At 45.1% G+C, this 20413-nt stretch overlaps 1 protein-coding gene across 1 annotated transcript in view; it reads left to right on the forward strand.

Annotated features, from left to right (window-relative positions):
* The first annotated feature begins 790 nt into the window (after positions 1 to 790).
* LOC126210256 (galactoside alpha-(1,2)-fucosyltransferase 1-like) overlaps positions 791 to 20413 on the forward strand; it is a 283214-nt gene continuing 263591 nt past the window's right edge. The window contains exon 1 of the mRNA XM_049939447.1: positions 791 to 921. The gene's annotated coding sequence lies outside the window, so the exon portion shown is untranslated. The remainder of the gene's footprint in view (positions 922 to 20413) is intronic.

A 20413-nucleotide genomic window follows, 5' to 3' on the forward strand; every position in this document is an offset into this window, starting at 1 on the left:
CCAGCTTCGGATTGTGTAGGGAAATGAATGTGCTCGTTTAATTCCGGAAATTTGACCCCTGTGTTAAAGTATCTGGTCCCCAGTTTGCCCGTTATCCTCCTCACATAGTGAATGTCCTATGTAAAATATTTGGAGACTTTGGTGGTATACATTTGGCCAACGCAATTCCGTCTTACCCGTAGAAATGTGCGTGCAGATTAGTATATAATATACCTGAGCTATGTGTTGTAAAACTGTAATATCTGTAAACTGGAACAATTGCTGCAATCGCTGTAAAATCTAGTGATAATATTTAAGATAAATACGTAATCAATTGACATCAATCTTTAACATACCTTAAAAATCACAAAGAAGTCGAGTTAAAGGAATTCATTTAAAATAAAAGATATAGCACGCAGGGAGCCACACATCAGCGTGTGAGCCCTACAGCCCCTTGCCTAGTATCATACAGAAAGAGCACACTCTCTAGGTAGCGCTCTCAAGCTCCCCTCCCCAGTTATCCGTTGCGCAATTTTGATTCAAGGCTTGACGACATCATCTGTCATCTGGCGTCCCTAGTCAAGGAGGCTAGACGGTAAACTTTCAAAGTATTGATACCAGTAAGGTATGAACTGAAAAGTAGCGAGATGTAACTACACTTTCTGGAGACGTCGGCAGTTGGCGCAAGTCGGCTCCCGCCTTGTTGCGGCTGTTCTGTTCCGCCAGTCCCCTTCCACGGCCCACCTAGCGCCTAGCCGAGCAGATAACGAGAGCGCACTTCGCCTAGGTCTGCGCCCGCAGTCGCCAGCCGCGCGGCAGGTCGGCGCCACACACAGAGAGTTGCTTTCCGGGGTCGAGGCTCCACCACCGCGACCACGACTACCACCAGGAACACGAGCACCATCGCCGCCCCCGACCTCTTCTCCGCCGCCCGGCCGTCGCGTAAGTCAAAGCTCTGGTGTTCCACTTATACTAGCTCTATGCGACAGCGTTATGGCGTCAGGCCTTTTTCAGTCACCAGTCTTCTGACTGGTTTTATGCGGCCCGCCGCGAATTCCTCCCCTGTACCAATTTCTTCACCATCTCAGAGTAGCTCTTGCAACATACGTCCTCAGTTATTTGCTGGATGTGTTCCAATCTCCTTCTCTACAGTTTGCACCCTCTACAACTCCCTCTGATATCATGGTCATTATTCCCTGATGTCTTTAACACATGTTCTATCATCTCGCCCCTTCTTCTTGTCAGTGTTTTCCCTATATTCCTTTCCTCGCCGATTCTTCGCAGAACCGTATTCCTTACTTTACCCGTCCACCGAATTTTCAACACTCTTCCGTAGCATCACATCCCAAATGCTTCGATTCTCTTCCGGTTTTCTTACGGGACGTGTTTTACTACAATGCTGTGCTCCAAACGTACATTCCCAGAAATTTCTGACTCAAATTAAGACCTATGTTTGATGGTAGCAGACTCCTCTTGACAGGTACTAGTTTGGTTTTGATGTCCTCCTTTCCCAGCACGTCATGCGTTATTTTGCTACCTAGCAGAATTCCTTAAGCTACTTCGTGAACATCAATTCTCAACGAACAACTGCAGCTGCGAAATAAAAACTTTTTTGACTGTATGAAGCCATTGCTTGATCTTTGATTCAGATTTCCTCATCTAGTTTACCGAAATGTTGTTTTCCTGTCACATCTTTGGTGTTTTCTTGTATGTCATAACTAACGTTTTTTACGTTACAAAATGTATCTCTATTTAAAGCAGATAAATATGTAACTTCATCCTGTTATTATTACGTTATGCCTGAATCAGCTACATCACAATTTCATGTGTCTAATTTTGAATGTACAGTAGCCTAGTTGTTTCTGCGGCTACTAGATGGCGCCCGTAGCAACACCATGTTTACTTGCCCACACTTTCTAAAGTGGGCACCTCAGTCTCGTTGCAACCCTTGTTCACTGTACGAGCAGCCCTTAGCGGCTCGCCATCTGACAAGTGTTCATGACGTCGCATTTCCGGCTGAGATCTTTTTTAATATGTGACTTGTAAGTACTGCATCTTTATGAGTCAGTACAAACTTTAATTTTATTAATGTACTATATACCTAATGTTTTACTTGGTTGGTTGGTTGGTTGTTTGGGGAAGGAGACCAGACAGCGAGGTCATCGGTCTCATCGGATTAGGGAAGGACGGGGAAGGAAGTCGGCCGTGCCCTTTGAAAGGAACCATCCTGGCATTTGCCTGGAGCGATTTAGGGAAATAACGTAAAACATAAATCAGGATGGCCGGACGCGGGATTGAACCGTCGTCCTCCCGAATGCGAGTCCAGTGTCTAACCACTGCGCCACCTCGCTCGGTAATGTTTTAGTATAGTTAGTCTAATTCTGAAGACGGCGCTCATAGTAGCGTCGAAACCAGGTCAATTTTGACTTAATATTTGTGACCGAGAGCTTATTTGTTACAATATAATTCTGACACTGTCACTGAATCTTAGCAGCTATGTTCAAAGTTTTAAATGGATCCCAGTTTGACGTCTACTAACATTAAACAAAACTGGAAGGAATTCTCTTTCATGATATGTAGTCATTGACGTAATTTTTCATTAATCTCCTCATTAAATTTATACTTAAAACTAGGGAACCGTTTTCTTTGAATTTTGTAAAATACATATTTTCCTGACTCCAGCGTTTCTACCTGAGCCGTGGCGTGCAGTGCAAGGGGACGCTTTCATTCGGCAAGAAGATGTTTGTTTGCGAGAATTTCGAGAGATCGAGTAGCGAAACTTAGAGGCGCGGGGTCGGGTTTGCGGGGTGAATGGAGTGCCGCATGCGGACGGCGTTCTCGAGAGGGGTTTATGGAGGGATGCTGGGGGCCCCGACGGCGTGTGGGGGCTGACCCGCGGTGGTCAGTAGGCTGCTGCTGCCCTGGTCAGTTACGATGGTCCTTTGCTGAGGTGGTGCATGCAGCTGTGAACTGGTGGCCTCGCGTCTATTAGTATCACAGTGTACGCTGCCTGATGGGACCAAAAAAAAATGGCTCTGAGCACTATGGGAGTTAACTTCTGAGGTCATCAGTCCCCTAGAACTTAGAACTACTAAAACCTAACCAACCTAAGGACATCACACACATCCATGCCCGAGGCAGGATTCGAACCTGCGATCGTAGCGGTCACGCGGTTCCAGACTGAAGCGCCTGGAACCGCACGGCCACACCGGCCGGCGGTGGGACCAATACCAGCGATTGCAATGGTGAGTCTTGCTGCGCTTCCGACAAATCTGAGTGTAACGAATGTTTGTAAAGTGGGGAGTTGGATCACAAACTGGCTGTGAATCTTTTCCATGGGTCGAGCGTCATGCCTGGAATGGTGTACGCGGGTTAAAGGTGTCACAGCCGGCCGATGTAGGCGAGCGGTTATAGGCACTTCAGTCTGGAATCGCGCGACCACTACGGTCGCAGGTTCGAATCCTGCCTCGGGTACGGATGTGTGTGATGTCCTTAGGTTAGTTAGGTTTAAGTAGTTCTAAGTTCTAGGGGACTGATGACCTCAGATGTTAAGTCCCATAGTGCTCAGAGCCATTTCAAAGGTGTCACAAATGTAATAGGCTCAAGCATACGTTTGCAAAGGACTTTGTAGTCTAACTTCGTCAGTTGAATTACGTGGTCGAGTCTGTTAAGACTTTACATTGTAAACGCTCCCTTGCAGTGTGGTTTTTGTTATAATTACATACAGGGGATAGGTAAAATAATATAAACAGCGGTAGTAATGCGATGATTGTGTTTGACAGTCAATAGCAGAGGCAAGACACGCGTTGCGCTGGACCGTGCGTGTTCGGTACGGACTAGGCATCAGCGCGGGTTGTTTACGAGTGGCGCACACTTCGATTTGCATTCAGAGGCCGAGGTCGACTTGCAATGAAAGATCTAACGGAGTTCTAGAGAGGGCAGATTGTGGGGGTCCTATTAGCTGGAGCATCAATAACAAAGACAGCCAATTTATTGAATGAAATTACAATGAAATTAAAACCCTTAGCTGCTTACAGGGGTTGACATACGTCAACGGGGACAGATGAAAATGTGTGCCCCGACCGGGACTCGAACCCGGGACCTCCTTCTTACATGGCAGACGCTCTATCCATCTGAGCCACCGAGGACACAGAAGATAGCTCGACTGCACGGATTTATCTCTGTCACGCCTCCCGCGAATCCCACATTCTCAACGTATTGTCCCGCACTATATTCGTAGTGCCTCCGCCCATTATACTCATTACCCGCGGCGCGTTGCCGATTCCCGTAAGAGTTCGGGCACTGTTTGTGCATTCGCACAGAAGAAGATGGTCAAGTGGCCGGTGAACCTTAACTATATGCGAATGCGCAAACAGTGCCCGAACTCTTTTGGGAATCGGCAACGCGCCGCGAGTAATGAGTATAATGGGCGGGGGCACTACGAATGTAGTGCGGGACAATACGTTGAGAATGTGGGATTCGCGGGAGGCGTGCCAGACATAAATCCCTGCAGTCGCGCTATCCTCTGCGACCTCGGTGGCTCAGATGGATAGAGCGTCTGCCATGTAAGTAGGAGATCCCGGGTTCGAGTCCGGGTCGGGGCACACATTTCATCTCTCCCCGTCGACGTAACTCAACGCCTGTAAGCAGCTAAGGATGTTCATTTCATTGTAATTCCATTCTAACGAGCTGCATGGTCAGTATATATAGATTTATTGAATGTTTCAAGAGCAACTGTTCCAACAGTCGTTACAGCTTACACAAAACATGGAAAGACAACATCGTGTAAACGTAATATTGCACGCAAATCAAAACTAAATGACAGAGATCGTCGTACGCTAACACGAATTGTGTCAAAACAACACAAAACTACGGCGGCTAAAGTGACTACAGAACTCAATAGCCATCTTCCAGACACCGTATGTATCGACACTGTAGGGCGAGAACTCCATAAAGCGAATATTCGTGGACGAGCTGCTATACCGAAACCATTACTAACGACACCCAACGGAAAGAAACGTAAAACATGGTGTCAGGAGCATAAATGCTGCAGGGCTGATCAGTGGAAACACGTCACATGGGCCGACGAATCAACGTTTTCGTTACTTCCAACATCAGACCTGGAGAACGCCAAAAGAAGCCTACAATTCCGATTGCTTCATTACAACGGCTAAGCATGGAGGTGGAAGTGTGATGGCGTGGGCAGCCACATAATTGGTCCCAACATTACTGTCAAATGCCGTGTTACAGCCAACTATTATGTGAACATTTTAGGTGATCAGGTGCATCCCACGATTCAGATGTTGATCTGCTAGAACGATGCCATATTTCAGGACGGTAACACACCCATTCACACAGGCAGGACAGTACAGTCGTGGTGTGAGGAGTATGCAACTGAACTGCAGCGCCTTCCCTGGCCAGCACAGTCCCAGGACTTGAACATTATGGAACCCTTGTGGGTGGTAGTTGAGTGCAGCGACCGGAGCAGATTTCCGCCGTTTGTTGTTGTCCTTAGTGTAAGTTAGTTTAAGTTAGAATAAGTAGTGTGTAAGTCTAGGAACCGATGACCTCAGCAGTTTGGTCCCATGGGACCTTACCACAAATTAATTAAAATTTATACAGCCACTTTAAAAATGATCCTGATTTCTTGGAAAGAGTGATAACAAGTGACAGTTCTGGGAGCAGATTTCCGCCTCCCTCGTCACTACAGGAGTTAGAGGATGTTCTGATCGAAGAGTGGCATAACATTCCACTGGAAACTGTACAATCATTATATGACAGTATTGCAAGAAGAATCGCAGTTGTGTTACGGCCAAATGGGGAACCAACCCCTTATTAATTCACCATTCCCAAGCATGTACAAGTGTTCATATTATTTTGTCTGTCTCCTGTACACTGAACCTTATTAGTGCAGACTGGCAGTAATTTAGTACATTTTAATGTTTCATTCTTGTCACATAACAGAGCTTAATCTGGTGTCATTGCTCGTATGTCAACGCCCCTTTAAGCAATTTAAGCTTTCGTTGTGGCCAACTATTGCTCCTTACAAGTGGAACCCCCCCATCGCAGCCCCCTCAGATTTAGTGGTAAGAGCGCCCAATGGACAGCCCGTCAAAAACTGAACACAGATCAAGCACGAAAACAGGAAGAAGGTGTACGGAACTATGAAAACAAGCAAAATAAAAACAGTGCGCGTCCCAAGCTTAGCAAGTGCAATTTCGAGAGAACTTGGACATGTCGGGCGTCGTGGGTGAGCGGTCACGGTGTTCGACTGTAAACTGGCCGAGACGTGTTCAAAACACCGTCGCGCCGTTTATTTTTATTTTTTTATCCGCCTGGTCATTGAAATGTTCGTTCTCTTTAACCAGTCTTGGCAGTTGTCGTACAATACCTTGGTTATAGAGTATGTGTCAAGTGGTAAGAATACGTTACCGTCGCGACTAAATGTGATGAATACTGAGAGCTGGCGAGATACCACATAGACGTCTCACAGAAATATAAAACAAAAGGGTGTGAACTACACTGCTGGCCACCGTAAATGCAACACCAAGAAAGACAAGAGGTAGCACAACAAGATTTATTTTGTAGATAACGTGTTGACCAAGTATCAAATGATTACGTTTACAGACGTCTGTGACATGTGGTTCCTGCCAAAATCAGTAGCCAGAGTAGCCGCCATTGTTGGAGATCACCGCTGCCACACGTCTCGGCATTGAGTCAAAGAGACGTTGGATGTGTTCCAGGGGTACAGCAGCCCAAGCAGCTTCCACACGTTGCCAAAGATCATCTGGTGTGGCAGCTAGGGATGTAATCTGGGTCACTCGTTGAGCAACCATGGACCACATGTTTTCTATCGGCGAAATATCCGGAGAGCGAGCCGGCCAGGGAAGCAATTCAATCTGGTTATTGACGAAGAACCTTTGACCAATGCGTGCCACGTGTGGTCGCGCATTATCCTGTTGAAATATGGCTGTGGCCGAGCCCTGAAGGTAAGGAAGGACAACTGGCTCCAGCACCTCGGATATGTAGCGCCGGCTATTTAAAGTACCAGCAATGCGTACTAGAGGCGTGCGAGAGTAATATCCAATACCGCCCCATATCATAATACCCGGTGCAAGACCAGTGTGGCGGTGCATAATGCAGCTGTCCAGCATCCTCTCTCCACGGTGTCTCCACACTCGAATCCGACCATCGTGGTGCTGCAGACAGAAGCGTGCTTCGTCAGTAAAGACAACGTCATTCCATTCTGCCGTCCACATCCGTCTGTCATCACACCATTGGCGACGGAGAGGTCTGTGGTTCTGCGTCAATGGTAGACGAAGCAATGGACGTCTTGCGGACAGACCACTCTGCTGTAAACGGCGTCGAATGGTACGCGCAGACACTGGATGATGCGTTACAGACGCAATGTGCTGTGCTATGATTCGGGATGTCACTGAGCGATCCGTCACTGCCATGCGCACAATTTGCCTATCAGCACGTGCAGTGGTGCACCGAGGTGAATGCGATTGACCACGTCGGTCCGTCGTACCCTCCTGCATCCAACGGTCACATATCCGCATTACAGTTGTTTGGTTTCGTCCAACACGACTAGCGATTTCTTTGTATGATAATCCACAATCTCGGTAAGCCACTATACTTCCTCTGTCGAACTCGCATACTTGATCAAAAGATGTTCGCTGTTGTCTGCGAGGCATAACTGATCGTCTTGTGAAACAACCACAAGGTAAACACACGTGCCGAACGTACACTCGTCGAAATCGCCAAGCCTTAAATGGCGCTATGAGGTGGCGCCACAGGCGCGCGTGATGTGCGTCTGCGCTGAAATTATAATCAGTTGCATATCTCATCGCTGCAAACCCATGGTGTAAATTTCACTTGATTCGGATGCTTCCTTCAGGGTGTTGCATTTGCGGTGGCCAGCAGTGTATGTTACAACAAAGGCATTCAAGAGTCAAAAATTCCAAAACGGAAAGCAACTTCAAAAACGTTACAGACATATGTTTTGACAGAGCACTGTGTCATTATCGAACAGCTGCATTCACTTGTTTAAATGGTTCAAATGGCTCTAAGCACTATGGGACTTAACATCTGAGGTCATCAGTCCCCTAGACTTAGAACAAACCTAACTATCCTAAGGACAGCACACACATCCACGCACGAGGTAGGATTCGAACCTGCGACCGTAGGAACAGCGCTGTCCCAGACTGAAGCGCTTAGAACTGCTCGGCCACAACGGCCGGCATTCACTTGTTGCAGCTTATGTGACAACCTAATATGTTTTCATCATTTCCTTGGGAGTGATCACATTCATACGAACACGTAAATCGGGCAAGGAGGCGTATCTCACTCACTCATCAGGTGCAGTGCACAAGTTAGGTGCATCGATAAGATATTCGTATCATATGACAAACACGTACTATCACTAACGCCGAGTACGACACACGCGATCTGTTTTCCGGGAAAAGATTAGATTGAGTTGTGCCGTGTCATGAAACGTTTGCAGTTCCCGTTCAAAAGCCACATCCTTTCGGCTGCTAATAGAGAAGTTGTGCAGAATGAACTGTCGTTACAGGTCCCAACCTTACACCTCGCTGTTGCAGACGGACGTTACACCACGACACTGGCGCACATTTGAGTACGGCGAACAGCGGAAATAAATAAAATAAGCACGAGGGACGTTTGATAGCCGGCCGAAGTGGCCGTCCGGTTAAAGGCACTGCAGTCTGGAACCGCAAGACCGCTACGGTCGCAGGTTCGAATCCTGCCTCGGGTATGGATGTTTGTGATGTCCTTAGGTTAGTTAGGTTTGACTAGTTCTAAGTTCTAGGGGACTAATAACCTCAGCAGTTGAGTCCCATAGTGCTCAGAGCCATTTGAACCATTTTGGACGTTTGAACGCGGCTCGCCCGTGACCATTGATGCACGACGCCTTCACTCTTTCAGGCTGCTCTACATTGCAGTTCTTGAAACTTCCTGGCAGATTAAAACTGTGTGCCCGACCGAGACTCGAACTCGGGACCTTCGCAGGAGAGCTTCTGCAAAGTTTGGAAGGTAGGAGACGAGGTACTGGCAGAAGTAAAGCTGTGAGTACCGGGCGTGAGTCGTGCTTCGGTAGCTCAGTTGGTAGAGCACTTGCCCGCGAAAGGCAAAGGTCCCGAGTTCGAGTCTCGGTCGGGCACACAGTTTTAATCTGCCAGGAAGTTTCATATCAGCGCACACTCCGCTGCAGAGTGAAAATCTCATTCTGGAAACATCCCCCAGGCTGTGGCTAAGCCATGTCTCCGCTATATCCTTTCTTTCAGGAGTGCTAGTTCTGCAGGTTCGCAGGAGAGCTTCTGCAAAGTTTGGAAGGTAGGAGACGAGGTACTGGCAGAAGTAAAGCTGTGAGTACCGGGCGTGAGTCGTGCTTCGGTAGCTCAGTTGGTAGAGCACTTGCCCGCGAAAGGCAAAGGTCCCGAGTTCGAGTCTCGGTCGGGCACACAGTTTTAATCTGCCAGGAAGTTTCATATCAGCGCACACTCCGCTGCAGAGTGAAAATCTCATTCTGGATTGCAGTTCTTGTCCTTGGACCGTTCACTATTTCTACTTTCTTTTCACAGTTCAGTACACCTTCTTCCTGAATGAGATTTTCACTCTACAGCGGAGTGTGCGCTGATATGAAACTTCCTGGCAGATTAAAATTGTGTGCCCGACCCAGACTCGAACTCGGGACCTTTGCCTTTCGCGGGCAAGTGCTCTACCAACATTTTTTTTTTTTTTCTTAGGGCCTCCCTTCTCCCCTCACAGTCCTTCCAAACGCTCACCTTGTTTTGCCTTCTTCGGCTAGCTTCTTTGCTTTTGTCGTTATTATTATTATTATTATTATTATTATTATTATTATCATTAAGAGTCCATCCTCCTACCAACTTTTTTTTACTTTTTTATTTTATGTACTTTTCTATGTTTTTGATGCCAAATACTCATTTTTCTTACTTTTTGCGAGTGCTTGGCCACTTTTTTTTTTGTCGGCTTGATATTTTTTTCTGTAAGCTGGATGCCTAAATTACTTTTGCTAGCATAAACGAGAATAAATATTTCTTCTTAATATGAACTAAAGGAAATGAATCTTCCTCTTGCTAATGGAAAGACAAGTATTAAAATAAACTGAAACGTGAAGTCTCTCATCTTCATAAGGAAAACATAAAATCTTGCATCCCCCTGAAAAACGTTTTTTAGAACTTAAAACTTCTCTGCGTATGGCATAAGATGATTAAAAAAAATAAAATACATAAAATTTGATGTATAAGTTCTTCATGAGGATGTAGTCTGGTGCGTCATGCGACGGACTTGATTTCTGTTCTGTAGTGTCTCGTGAAAGGATCGAAGACATTCCGGTTCCAGTTATCCGTAATCGTGCATGGCTGACATCTCTGAATTCCGTACCAATCTTAACCTGTTATTGTTCTCTGTATGATTTTATTCCACGATTCTATTTAGGAAGCATGCGTAATTTTTTTTGTAGTCTTTTGTCCGCATGAGATGATGGTGCTAAGTCGTTAGATACACCCAGTAATCTTCTTTGCTTTTATTGACCAACTGAGCTGCCGAAGCACGTCTCGCGCCCGGTCCTCACAGCTCTACTTCTGCCAGTACCTCGTCTCCTACTTTCCAAACTTTACAGAAGCTCTCCTGCGAACCTTGCAGAACTAGCACTCCTGAAAGAAAGGATATTTTTTACACCTTCTTCCTGTTTTCGGGCTTGATCTCTGTTCAGTTTTTGGCAGACCGTCCACTGGGTCCTCTTACCACCAAATCTGAGGGGCGTGCGACGGGGAGACCCTGTTGGCGCTGTTACACACAGTCTGTTCCAGTGCGCTGCTCCTCACATCGTGTGACTGGTCGCCTTTCCCTCTCCTAGTCGCCCCCCTTGTTGCTGGGCAAGCAGTTCAACTTGTTTTTCGCGGGGTCCAAATGGGCCGGCCGCTGTGGCAGAGTGGTTCTGGGGGCTCCAGTCCGGAACCACGATGCAGCTACGGTCGCAGGTTCGAATGCTGCCTCGGGCATGGATGTGTATGATGTCCTTAGGCTAGTTAGGTTTAAGTAGGGGGCTGATGACCTCAGATGTTAAGTCCCTTAGCCCTCAGAACCTTTTCAACCATTTTTGGTACAAATGGTCTGGACCGATCAGTTCACGGAAGAAGGAAACTGTGACAAAGGAGAATGAATTGGCGCCTTGGCCACAGATCATGGGCTAAGGTATGTACAAAACCGTTGTGCTAAATATAGTACGTTTGAAAGTTTCTGTTGAAGTGCCTCGCTTAATTTGCTTTCCACTTGGCAACTGAACAGTATTTAAGTGTGTTGGTTCAAATGGCTCTGAGCACTATGGGACTTAAGATCTGAGGTCATCAGTCCCCTAAAACTTAGAACTACTTAAACCTAACTAACCTAAGAACAGCACACACGTCCATGCCATAAGCAGGATTCGAACCTGCGACCGTAGTTGTCGCGCGGTTCCAGACTGAAACGCCTAGAACCGCTCGGCCACACCGACCGGCCATTTAAGTGTGTGCCTAGCAGTATTTTCTTACATTCCGTGCGAGCGCACGGAATTCATTTAATCACGTTTCAATCTCTGTAAATTATTACTAGACAATTATTGAACATTGGTTTTACGATTTTAGCCAGTTGCGTGTCTTGAGAAATGATTGTTATTGAAGTGAAGTGACTAACGGACTTATTTGTGTTGGCATTCCTGATGTTATAAATTTAATCAGTCATTTTCTTAAAGTCAGTATTTGTTAGACTTACGTTTTGGCAACAATTCAGGAAGTTGCCAGTAGTTCAAGAAGTCGACTGCCTATCTTTTTGGATCATCAGTCCTCTAACTGGTTTGATGCGTCCCACCACGCTCTCCTGTGCTAACCTCTTCATCTCCGAGTAGCACGTGCAACCTACATCCTCAATTATTTGCGCGATGTATTCCAATCTGTCTTCCTCTACAGTTTTTTGCCATCTACAGTTCCCTCTAATACCATGGAAGTCATTCTCACATGTCGTAACAAATGCCCCATCATCCTGTCCCTACTCAGTGTTTTCCACATATTCCTTTCCTTTACGATGTGCAGAACCTCCTCTTTCCTTACCTTATCAGTCCACCTAATTTTCAACATTCGTCTGTAGCACCATACTCAAATCCTTCAATTCTCTTCTGTTCCGGTTTTCCCACAGTCCATGTTTCACTACCATACAATGCTGTTCTCCACATGTACATTCTCAGAAATTTCTTCCTCAAATTAACGCCGATATTTGATATTAGTAGATTTCTCTTCGCCAGGAATGTCCATTTTGCCATAACTAGTCTGCTTTTGATGTCCTTGCTCCGTCCGTCATTGGTTATTTTACTGCTCGGTGGCTGAATTCCTTCATCTACATCGCGACCATCAATCCTGATGTTAAGTTTCTCGCTCTTCTCATTTCAGCTACTTCTCATTACTTTCGTCTTTCTTTGATTTACTCTCAATCCATATTCTGTACTCATTAGATTGTTCATTCCGTTCAGCAGGTCATGTAATTCTTCTTCACTTTCACTCAGGATAGAAATGTCATCAGCGAATCGTATCATTGACATCCTTTCTCTTTGAATTTTAATTCCACTCCTGAATCTTCCTTTTATTTCCATCATTGCCTCTTCGACGTACAGATTCAACAGTAGGGGGAAAAAACTACATTCCTGTCTTACACCCTTTTCAATCCGAGCATCTCGCTCTTGATCGTCCACTCTTATTATTCCCTCTTGGCTCTTGTACATATTGTGTATTACCCATCTCTCCCTATCTTACCCCTATTTTTCTCAGAATCTCGAACATCTTGCACCATTTTACATTCTCGAAGGCTTTTTTCAGGTCGGCATTTCCTATGAGCGTGTCTTGATTTTTCTTCAGTCTTCCTTCTACACTCCTGGAAATTGAAATAAGAACACCGTGAATTCATTGTCCCAGGAAGGGGAAACTTTATTGACACATTCCTGGGGTCAGATACATCACATGATCACACTGACACAACCACAGGCACATAGACACAGGCAACAGAGCATGCACAATGTCGGCACTAGTACAGTGTATATCCACCTTTCGCAGCAATGCAGGCTGCTATTCTCCCATGGAGACGATCGTAGAGATGCTGGATGTAGTCCTGTGGAACGGCTTGCCATGCCATTTCCACCTGGCGCCTCAGTTGGACCAGCGTTCGTGCTGAACGTGCAGACCGCGTGAGACGACGCTTCATCCAGTCCCAAACATGCTCAATGGGGGACAGATCCGGAGATCTTGCTGGCCAGGGTAGTTGACTTACACCTTCTAGAGCACGTTGGGTGGCACGGGATACATGCGGACGTGCATTGTCCTGTTGGAACAGCAAGTTCCCTTGCCGGTCTAGGAATGGTAGAACGATGGGTTCGATGACGGTTTGTATGTACCGTGCACTATTCAGTGTCCCCTCGACGATCACCAGTGGTGTACGGCCAGTGTAGGAGATCGCTCCCCACACCATGATGCCGGGTGTTGGCCCTGTGTGCCTCGGTCGTATGCAGTCCTGATTATGGCGCTCACCTGCACGGCGCCAAACACGCATACGACCATCATTGGCACCAAGGCAGAAGCGACTCTCATCGCTGAAGACGACACGTCTCCATTCGTCCCTCCATTCACGCCTGTCGCGACACCACTGGAGGCGGGCTGCACGATGTTGGGGCGTGAGCGGAAGACGGCCTAACGGTGTGCGGGACCGTAGCCCAGCTTCATGGAGACGGTTGCGAATGGTCCTCGCCGATACCCCAGGAGCAACAGTGTCCCTAATTTGCTGGGAAGTGGCGGTGCGGTCCCGTACGGCACTGCGTAGGATCCTACGGTCTTGGCGTGCATCCGTGCGTCGCTGCGGTCCGGTACCAGGTCGACGGGCACGTGCACCTTCCGCCGACCACTGGCGACAACATCGATGTACTGTGGAGACCTCACGCCCCACGTGTTGAGCAATTCGGCGGTACGTCCACCCGGCCTCCCGCATGCCCACTATACGCCCTCGCTCAAAGTCCGTCAACTGCACATACGGTTCACGTCCACGCTGTCGCGGCATGCTACCAGTGTTAAAGAATGCGATGGAGCTCCGTATGCCACGGCAAACTGGCTGACACTGACGGCGGCGGTGCACAAATGCTGCGCAGCTAGCGCCATTCGACGGCCAACACCGCGGTTCCTGGTGTGTCCGCTGTGTCGTGCGTGTGATCATTGCTTGTACAGCCCTCTCGCAGTGTCCGGAGCAAGTATGGTGGGTCTGACACACCGGTGTCAATGTGTTCTTTTTTCCATTTCCAGGAGTGTATTATCAACCGCAACATCAGAATTGCCTCTCTCGTGCCTTTACCTTTTTTAAAGTCAAATTGGTCGTTATATAGCACATCCTCAATTTTCTTTTCCATTCTTCTGTATATTATCCTTGCCAGCAACTTGGATGCATGAGCTGTTCAGCTGATTGTGCGATAATTCTCGCACTTGTCAGCTCTTGCTGTCTTCGGAATTGTGTGGATGATATTTTTCCGAAAATCAGATGGTACATCGACAGACTCATACACTCTACACACAAACGTGAATAGACAATTTGTTGCCACTTCCCCAGTGATTTTAGAAAGTATGAGGGAACGCTATCTGTAACTTCTGCCTTAATTGATCTTAATTTCCCAAAGCTCTTTTAAATTCTGATTCTAATACTGGCTCCCCAATCTCTTCTAAATCGACTCATGTTTCCTCTTCTACCACATCAAACAAATCTTCCCCCTCATAGAGGCTTTCAGTGTATTCTTTCCACCTATACGCTCTCTCCTCTGCATTTAACAGTGGAATTCCCGTTACACTCTTAATGTTGCCACCCTTGCTTTAAATGTCATCAAAGGTTGCTTTGATTTTCCTGAATGCTGAGTCTGTCCTTCCGACAATCATTTCTTTTTCGATTTCTTCACATTTTTCAATAACCATTTCGTCTTATCTTCCCTGCACTTACTATTTATTTCATTACTCAGCGACTTATATTTCTGTATTCCTGAGTTTCCCGGAACATTTTTCTACTTCTTCCTTTCATCGATCAGCTGAAGTATTTCTTCTGTTACCCATGGTTTCTTCGCAGTTACCTTCTTTGTACTTATGTTTTCCTTTCCAACTTCTGTGATGACCCTTTTTAGAGTTGTCCATTCCTCTTTAACTGTACTGTCTACTGAACTACCCCTTATTGCAGTAGCTATAGCCTTAGAGAACTTCTAGCGTATCTCGTCATTGCTTAGTATTTCCGTATCCCACTTCTTTGCATATTGATTCTTCCTGCCTTCACTACTACTATACTGTGATCTCAAGTATGTATCTGCCTCTGGGTACACCTTACTATCCAGTATCTGATTTCGGAATCTCTGTCTGACCTCTAACTGAAAACGTCCCGTACCACCTGTCCTTTTCCAAGTATACCTCCTCCTCTTGTGATTCTTGAACAGAGTGTTCGCTATTACTAGCTGAAACTTGTTACAGAACTCAATTAGTCTTTCTCCTCTTTTATTCGTCGTCCCAAGCCCATATTCTCCTGTAACATTTTCATCTACTCCTTCCCCTGCAACTGCATTCCCGTCTCCCATGGCTATTAGATTTTCGTCTCCTTTACATATTGTATTACCCTTTCAGTATACTCATATACTTTCTCTCTCTCTTCATCTTCAGCTTTGCGACGTCTGCACATATACTTAACTATCGTTGTCGTTGTTGGTTTGTTGTCGATTCTAATAAGAACAACCCTGTCACTGAACTGTTCACAGTAATACACTCTCTGCCGTACCTTACTATTCATAACGAATCCTACTCCCGTTACACCATTTTCTGCTGATGCTGATGTTACCGTTTACTCATCTGACCAGAAATCCTCCTCTTCTCTCCATTTCACTTCACTGACCCGCGTTCTTATAGAACCATTGCATTTCCCTTTTCAGATTTGCTTGTTTCCCTGCCAAATTCAAGCTTCTGACATTCCACACCCCGATTCGTAGAAGGTTATCCTTTCGTTCTTTATTGAATATTTTTCTCATGGTCACCTCCCCCTTGGCATTCCCCTCCGGGAGATCCGAATGGGGGAATATTCCGGAATTTTTCGTCAATGCAGAGATCATCATGAGACTTTTCATTTACAGGCCACATGCCCTGATGAAACACGTTACATGTCTATAATGCAATAATGCATTGCCTTCTGCATCCTCATGCCGTTGATCAGTGCTCATTCTTCCGCGTTTAGGGGCAGTTTCCAACCCCTAGGTCAAGTGCCCTCTATCCGCTCCTCCACCCTCTTTGACAAGGCCGTTAGCAGAACGAGGGTGACTTCCCACGCTGGAAGTGTTAACTCGCTAATGCTGATTATTAATCAAAATATAAGCACTAGCTGGATTTTTTTTCACGGGCAAGTGCTCTACCATCTTTTTTTAAATTAATCTCCAAAAATAAAAGAAACTCCTACGTGGCGCCGCCACTTTAACACTGCCCAAAAAAAAAAAAAAAGAACTAATTCTGTTCAGGCGTTGCCCCTAACTATTCCCTCACTTTTTTATTCTTATTTTTTTTTTGTTTATCTATTTTTTTTACATGATTACATTTAGGAAACGTGTGCAAATGAGAATTCTAGTAACCGAGTGTTACAACAAGGGTGGCATTCAAAGAGTAAACAAAAAAATAAAAATGTAAATCACTGATGCAATTCCAGCTAAAAGGCTCTTCAATAAACGTAACTGGTTCCACCTGGTGCTTCGCCATCGTTATCTGATATCTCCAACAGCGCCTTTGAAGGGTATCTGCAACGGAGGCATTCTGCCTCAAGTAAAACAGCAATCCTTGAAGTAGCCTGTGTCTTCCCTCTCTCATGGCTGACAAGGCAGGACGTTAAGCCGTAAGTGTGATGCGGCATATAACATTAACAGCAGCTTGGCGCTACCCAGCTGAAGGGGGGGTTAACCCTTTAGTGGCAATATTATTGAACAATTTTTTTAATGAATGGAGAGCAGATAGTAGTTAACAGACAGGTATATTTATCATAAAGAATACCAAATTTGCTCCAACTGTGAAAGTGAGGTCACACAACAAGATGGGAAATATTATTCCCACCGCCCTTGCTTGGAGTTAAATGACAAAAATAACTTTTTCAATATATGTCTTATTTATTTGATCAATTTACTTCTTTTGTTACAATGATTGTTCACAATTACTTGTCATGAAATTTTCTGAAGCATGGGTCTATGGAATGTAGTATTTGACAATATGTACAAACACAACGAGTGCGCTTTTCTGCGGCTTTGGTACTACAATGACGGCACCTCCTGTAGGTTTCTCCTAAATAGAGTTGATGCTCCCCTACAGCCGCATGACGAACATCTTCAGGTACTTTACCCCTTTTTGCCAGAAAGACAAGTTTTTTCCACCCCTTTTTCGGGATGAGAAGCCAGCGATCAATTGTCTGGCTAGATGGATCCTGTATGTGAGCTGATCATGATGTCAACTTTCTCTTTTACTTATTTTCCACAGGATAAAACTGTTCATTATAGCAAAGTCCACCAGGAAATAAAATATTCTGTGCCACCATTTTCCAGATAGTCTGCCAACAGCATACCTTTCTCGTAATTGATCAGACTCATTGACACCACCCATTATTTTGTTGTATTGTGCCACAACTACAGGAAAAGATATCTCTGTACTAGTACCATTTTTCCTCTTCACTGTGGCTGTTTCTCTTGGGTCATGAACTGAGGACAGGAAAGTGACTGAATGGTTATCCATCCATTTTACTGCAGAAGTGGCTCCTTTTGTTTCAAACTGGAAGTCTCCCCATTCCAATTTTAAGTTTTCCTTCATAAATTTGGGGAAATCTTTCCTGTTGGTCTTCACTGTTCCACATCCATACACATCCTTCTTCAAAAGTGTTGATATCAATTTCACGGTGGTGAAGAATCTGTTAAATGCAACTACATTATTTTTATTATGTATTTCCTTTGTTAGATCTACTACAACCCTTTCGCTCAATGTCAAGTCACCATCTGCCTTACACTTGCCTCTGTAAACATCAAAGTTCACTATATATCCAGTGAGTGAATCTGACAAGCACCACACTTAGAGCCGCGTTTCGCTAGCTTCGTTGACATATACTGTTTCATAGATGATCATCCATTGATAGGAATCATCGATTCATCCACTGACATAAATGATGTGGGCTCATAATTATTCTTACAGCTCTGCAAAAGCTTTTCAATCAATGGCCGTAATTTATGCATTTCTGGATGATTTCTTGTCTCTGCAGTTTGTATGTTATTACAGTGAACATTCTCTACAATCTTTTTAAATCTTTTACTTAACATTACATTAGCAGTTGGCTCTACTTTTAGTATACGGTCTGAACTCCAGAAGTTAGAGAGAGCAAGAAGTTGGTGAATTCACATTAGAATAAGACATCCTATATAAGCTCTCATTTCTTGAGTAGTTGTGTCCACCTAGGTTTTTGATGGACATCTACAACCACGATTTTGTTTTGCATACGAGTTTGTTTCATTACAATGAGAGTGAAAACATCGTCATCAAAGAACTTAGAAAAATAGGTCAGCTTCCGATCATTGGCACTACAGAGAAATTTTGGTGTTTCAGAATTGTTCTTCACATTGTCGAAGTAGGAACAGTCGCTGTTCCATTTTTCTTCACTTTCGCTGTCACTGGCAATAGTCGGAAGCACGACTGATTCACTGTCATATTCATCACCATAAATGCCTTGAATCAAAAATAAAAAAATGGTTCAAATGGCTCTGAGCACTATGGAACTTAACTTCTGAGGTCATCAGTCCCCTAGAACTTAGAACTACTTAAACCTAACTAACCTAAGGACATCACACACATCCATGCCCGAGGCAGGATTCGAACCTGCAACCGTAGCGGTCACGCGGTTCCAGACTGAAGTGCCTAGAACCGCACGGCCACACCGGCCGGCATGCCTTGAATCACTGGTGACTATGTTCTTTCTCTAGGACATTCAGTTCATCTGCAGCACCTTTATCTCCTTCAGTTTCTGAATTACTTTCATCAGGTAATGAACAAAATACATTCTAAATTTCGTCAACATGTTTAGGATTGCTGAGGTCTAGGGAATGAGACATCTGAAAGGAAAGCAATGCAAAGAAATAGAGAACTGGAGAGTGTAAAAAATACTATGACAGATTCAACAGAAGCAAGCACTTGGTTTGGTATGGTAAACTTGACACTCCTTACAAGGGAACCTCCCCATGGCACCCCCCCTCAGATTTAGTTATAAGTTGGCACAGTGGATAGGCCTTGATAAGCTGAACACAGATCACTTGAGAAAACAGGAAGAAGTTGTGTGGAACTGTGAAAAAATAAGCAAAATATACAAACTGAGTAGTCCATGGGTCACATAAGCAACATCATGGAAGAAGTGTGCTTAGAAGCGCTGTGGTCCCGTGGTACCGTGAGCAGCTGCTGAACGAGAGATCCTTGGTTCAAGTCTTCCCTCGACTGAAAATTTTACTTTCTTTATTTTTGCATAGTTATTATCTGTCCGTTCGTTCATTGACATCTCTGTTCACTGTAATAAGTTTAGTGTCTGTGTTTTGCGACCGCACTGCAAAACCGTGCGATTAGTAGACGAAAGGACGTGCCTCTCCAATGGGAACAGAAAACATTTGATCGTAAGGTCATAGGTCAACCGATTCCTCCACAGGAAAACACATCTGATATATTCTATACGACACTGGTGACGGCATGTGCGTCACATGGCAGGAATATGTTGTCGACCCACCTAACTTGTACACTTGGCGAATGGGTAAAAAGATTCTTCTGCGTTGCCCGATTTAGGTTTTCTTGTGGATGTGATAATCACTCCCAAAAAAGTGATGTAAACATAAGGGTTTGTCACATAAACTGAAAATAAAAAATTAAACTTTTCGCTCGAGGGAAGTCTTGAACCAAGGTCCGCTCATTCCGCAGCTGCTCACGTTACCACGAGACCACGGCGCTCCTGCGTTACTATCGTCCTTATTGTTGCTTATCTTCCATTGAACTACTCAGTTTGTATATTTTGCTTATTTTTTCACAGTTCTACACAACTTCTTCCTGTTTTCTCAATTGATCTGTGTTCAGTTTTTCAAGGGCTATCCACTGTGCCAACTTATAAGTAAATCTGAGGGGGGTGCGATGGGAAGGTTCCCTTGTTAGTAACAATGATCTGTGCATTATTTTTGAAACCCACTAAGTAAAAAATGTCAAATAAATGTGGCAAAATATAGAAATATTCGTTCTAGAGACGTAAAACAATGGGCTACTAAAGAGGCGGTGGGAAGGATACTTCGTACCAACAAAATCAAATACTACAAGTAAAGTCC

Source organism: Schistocerca nitens, chromosome 10, assembly GCF_023898315.1.
Source record: "Schistocerca nitens isolate TAMUIC-IGC-003100 chromosome 10, iqSchNite1.1, whole genome shotgun sequence".
In the NCBI taxonomy this organism is placed as follows: domain Eukaryota; kingdom Metazoa; phylum Arthropoda; class Insecta; order Orthoptera; family Acrididae; genus Schistocerca; species Schistocerca nitens.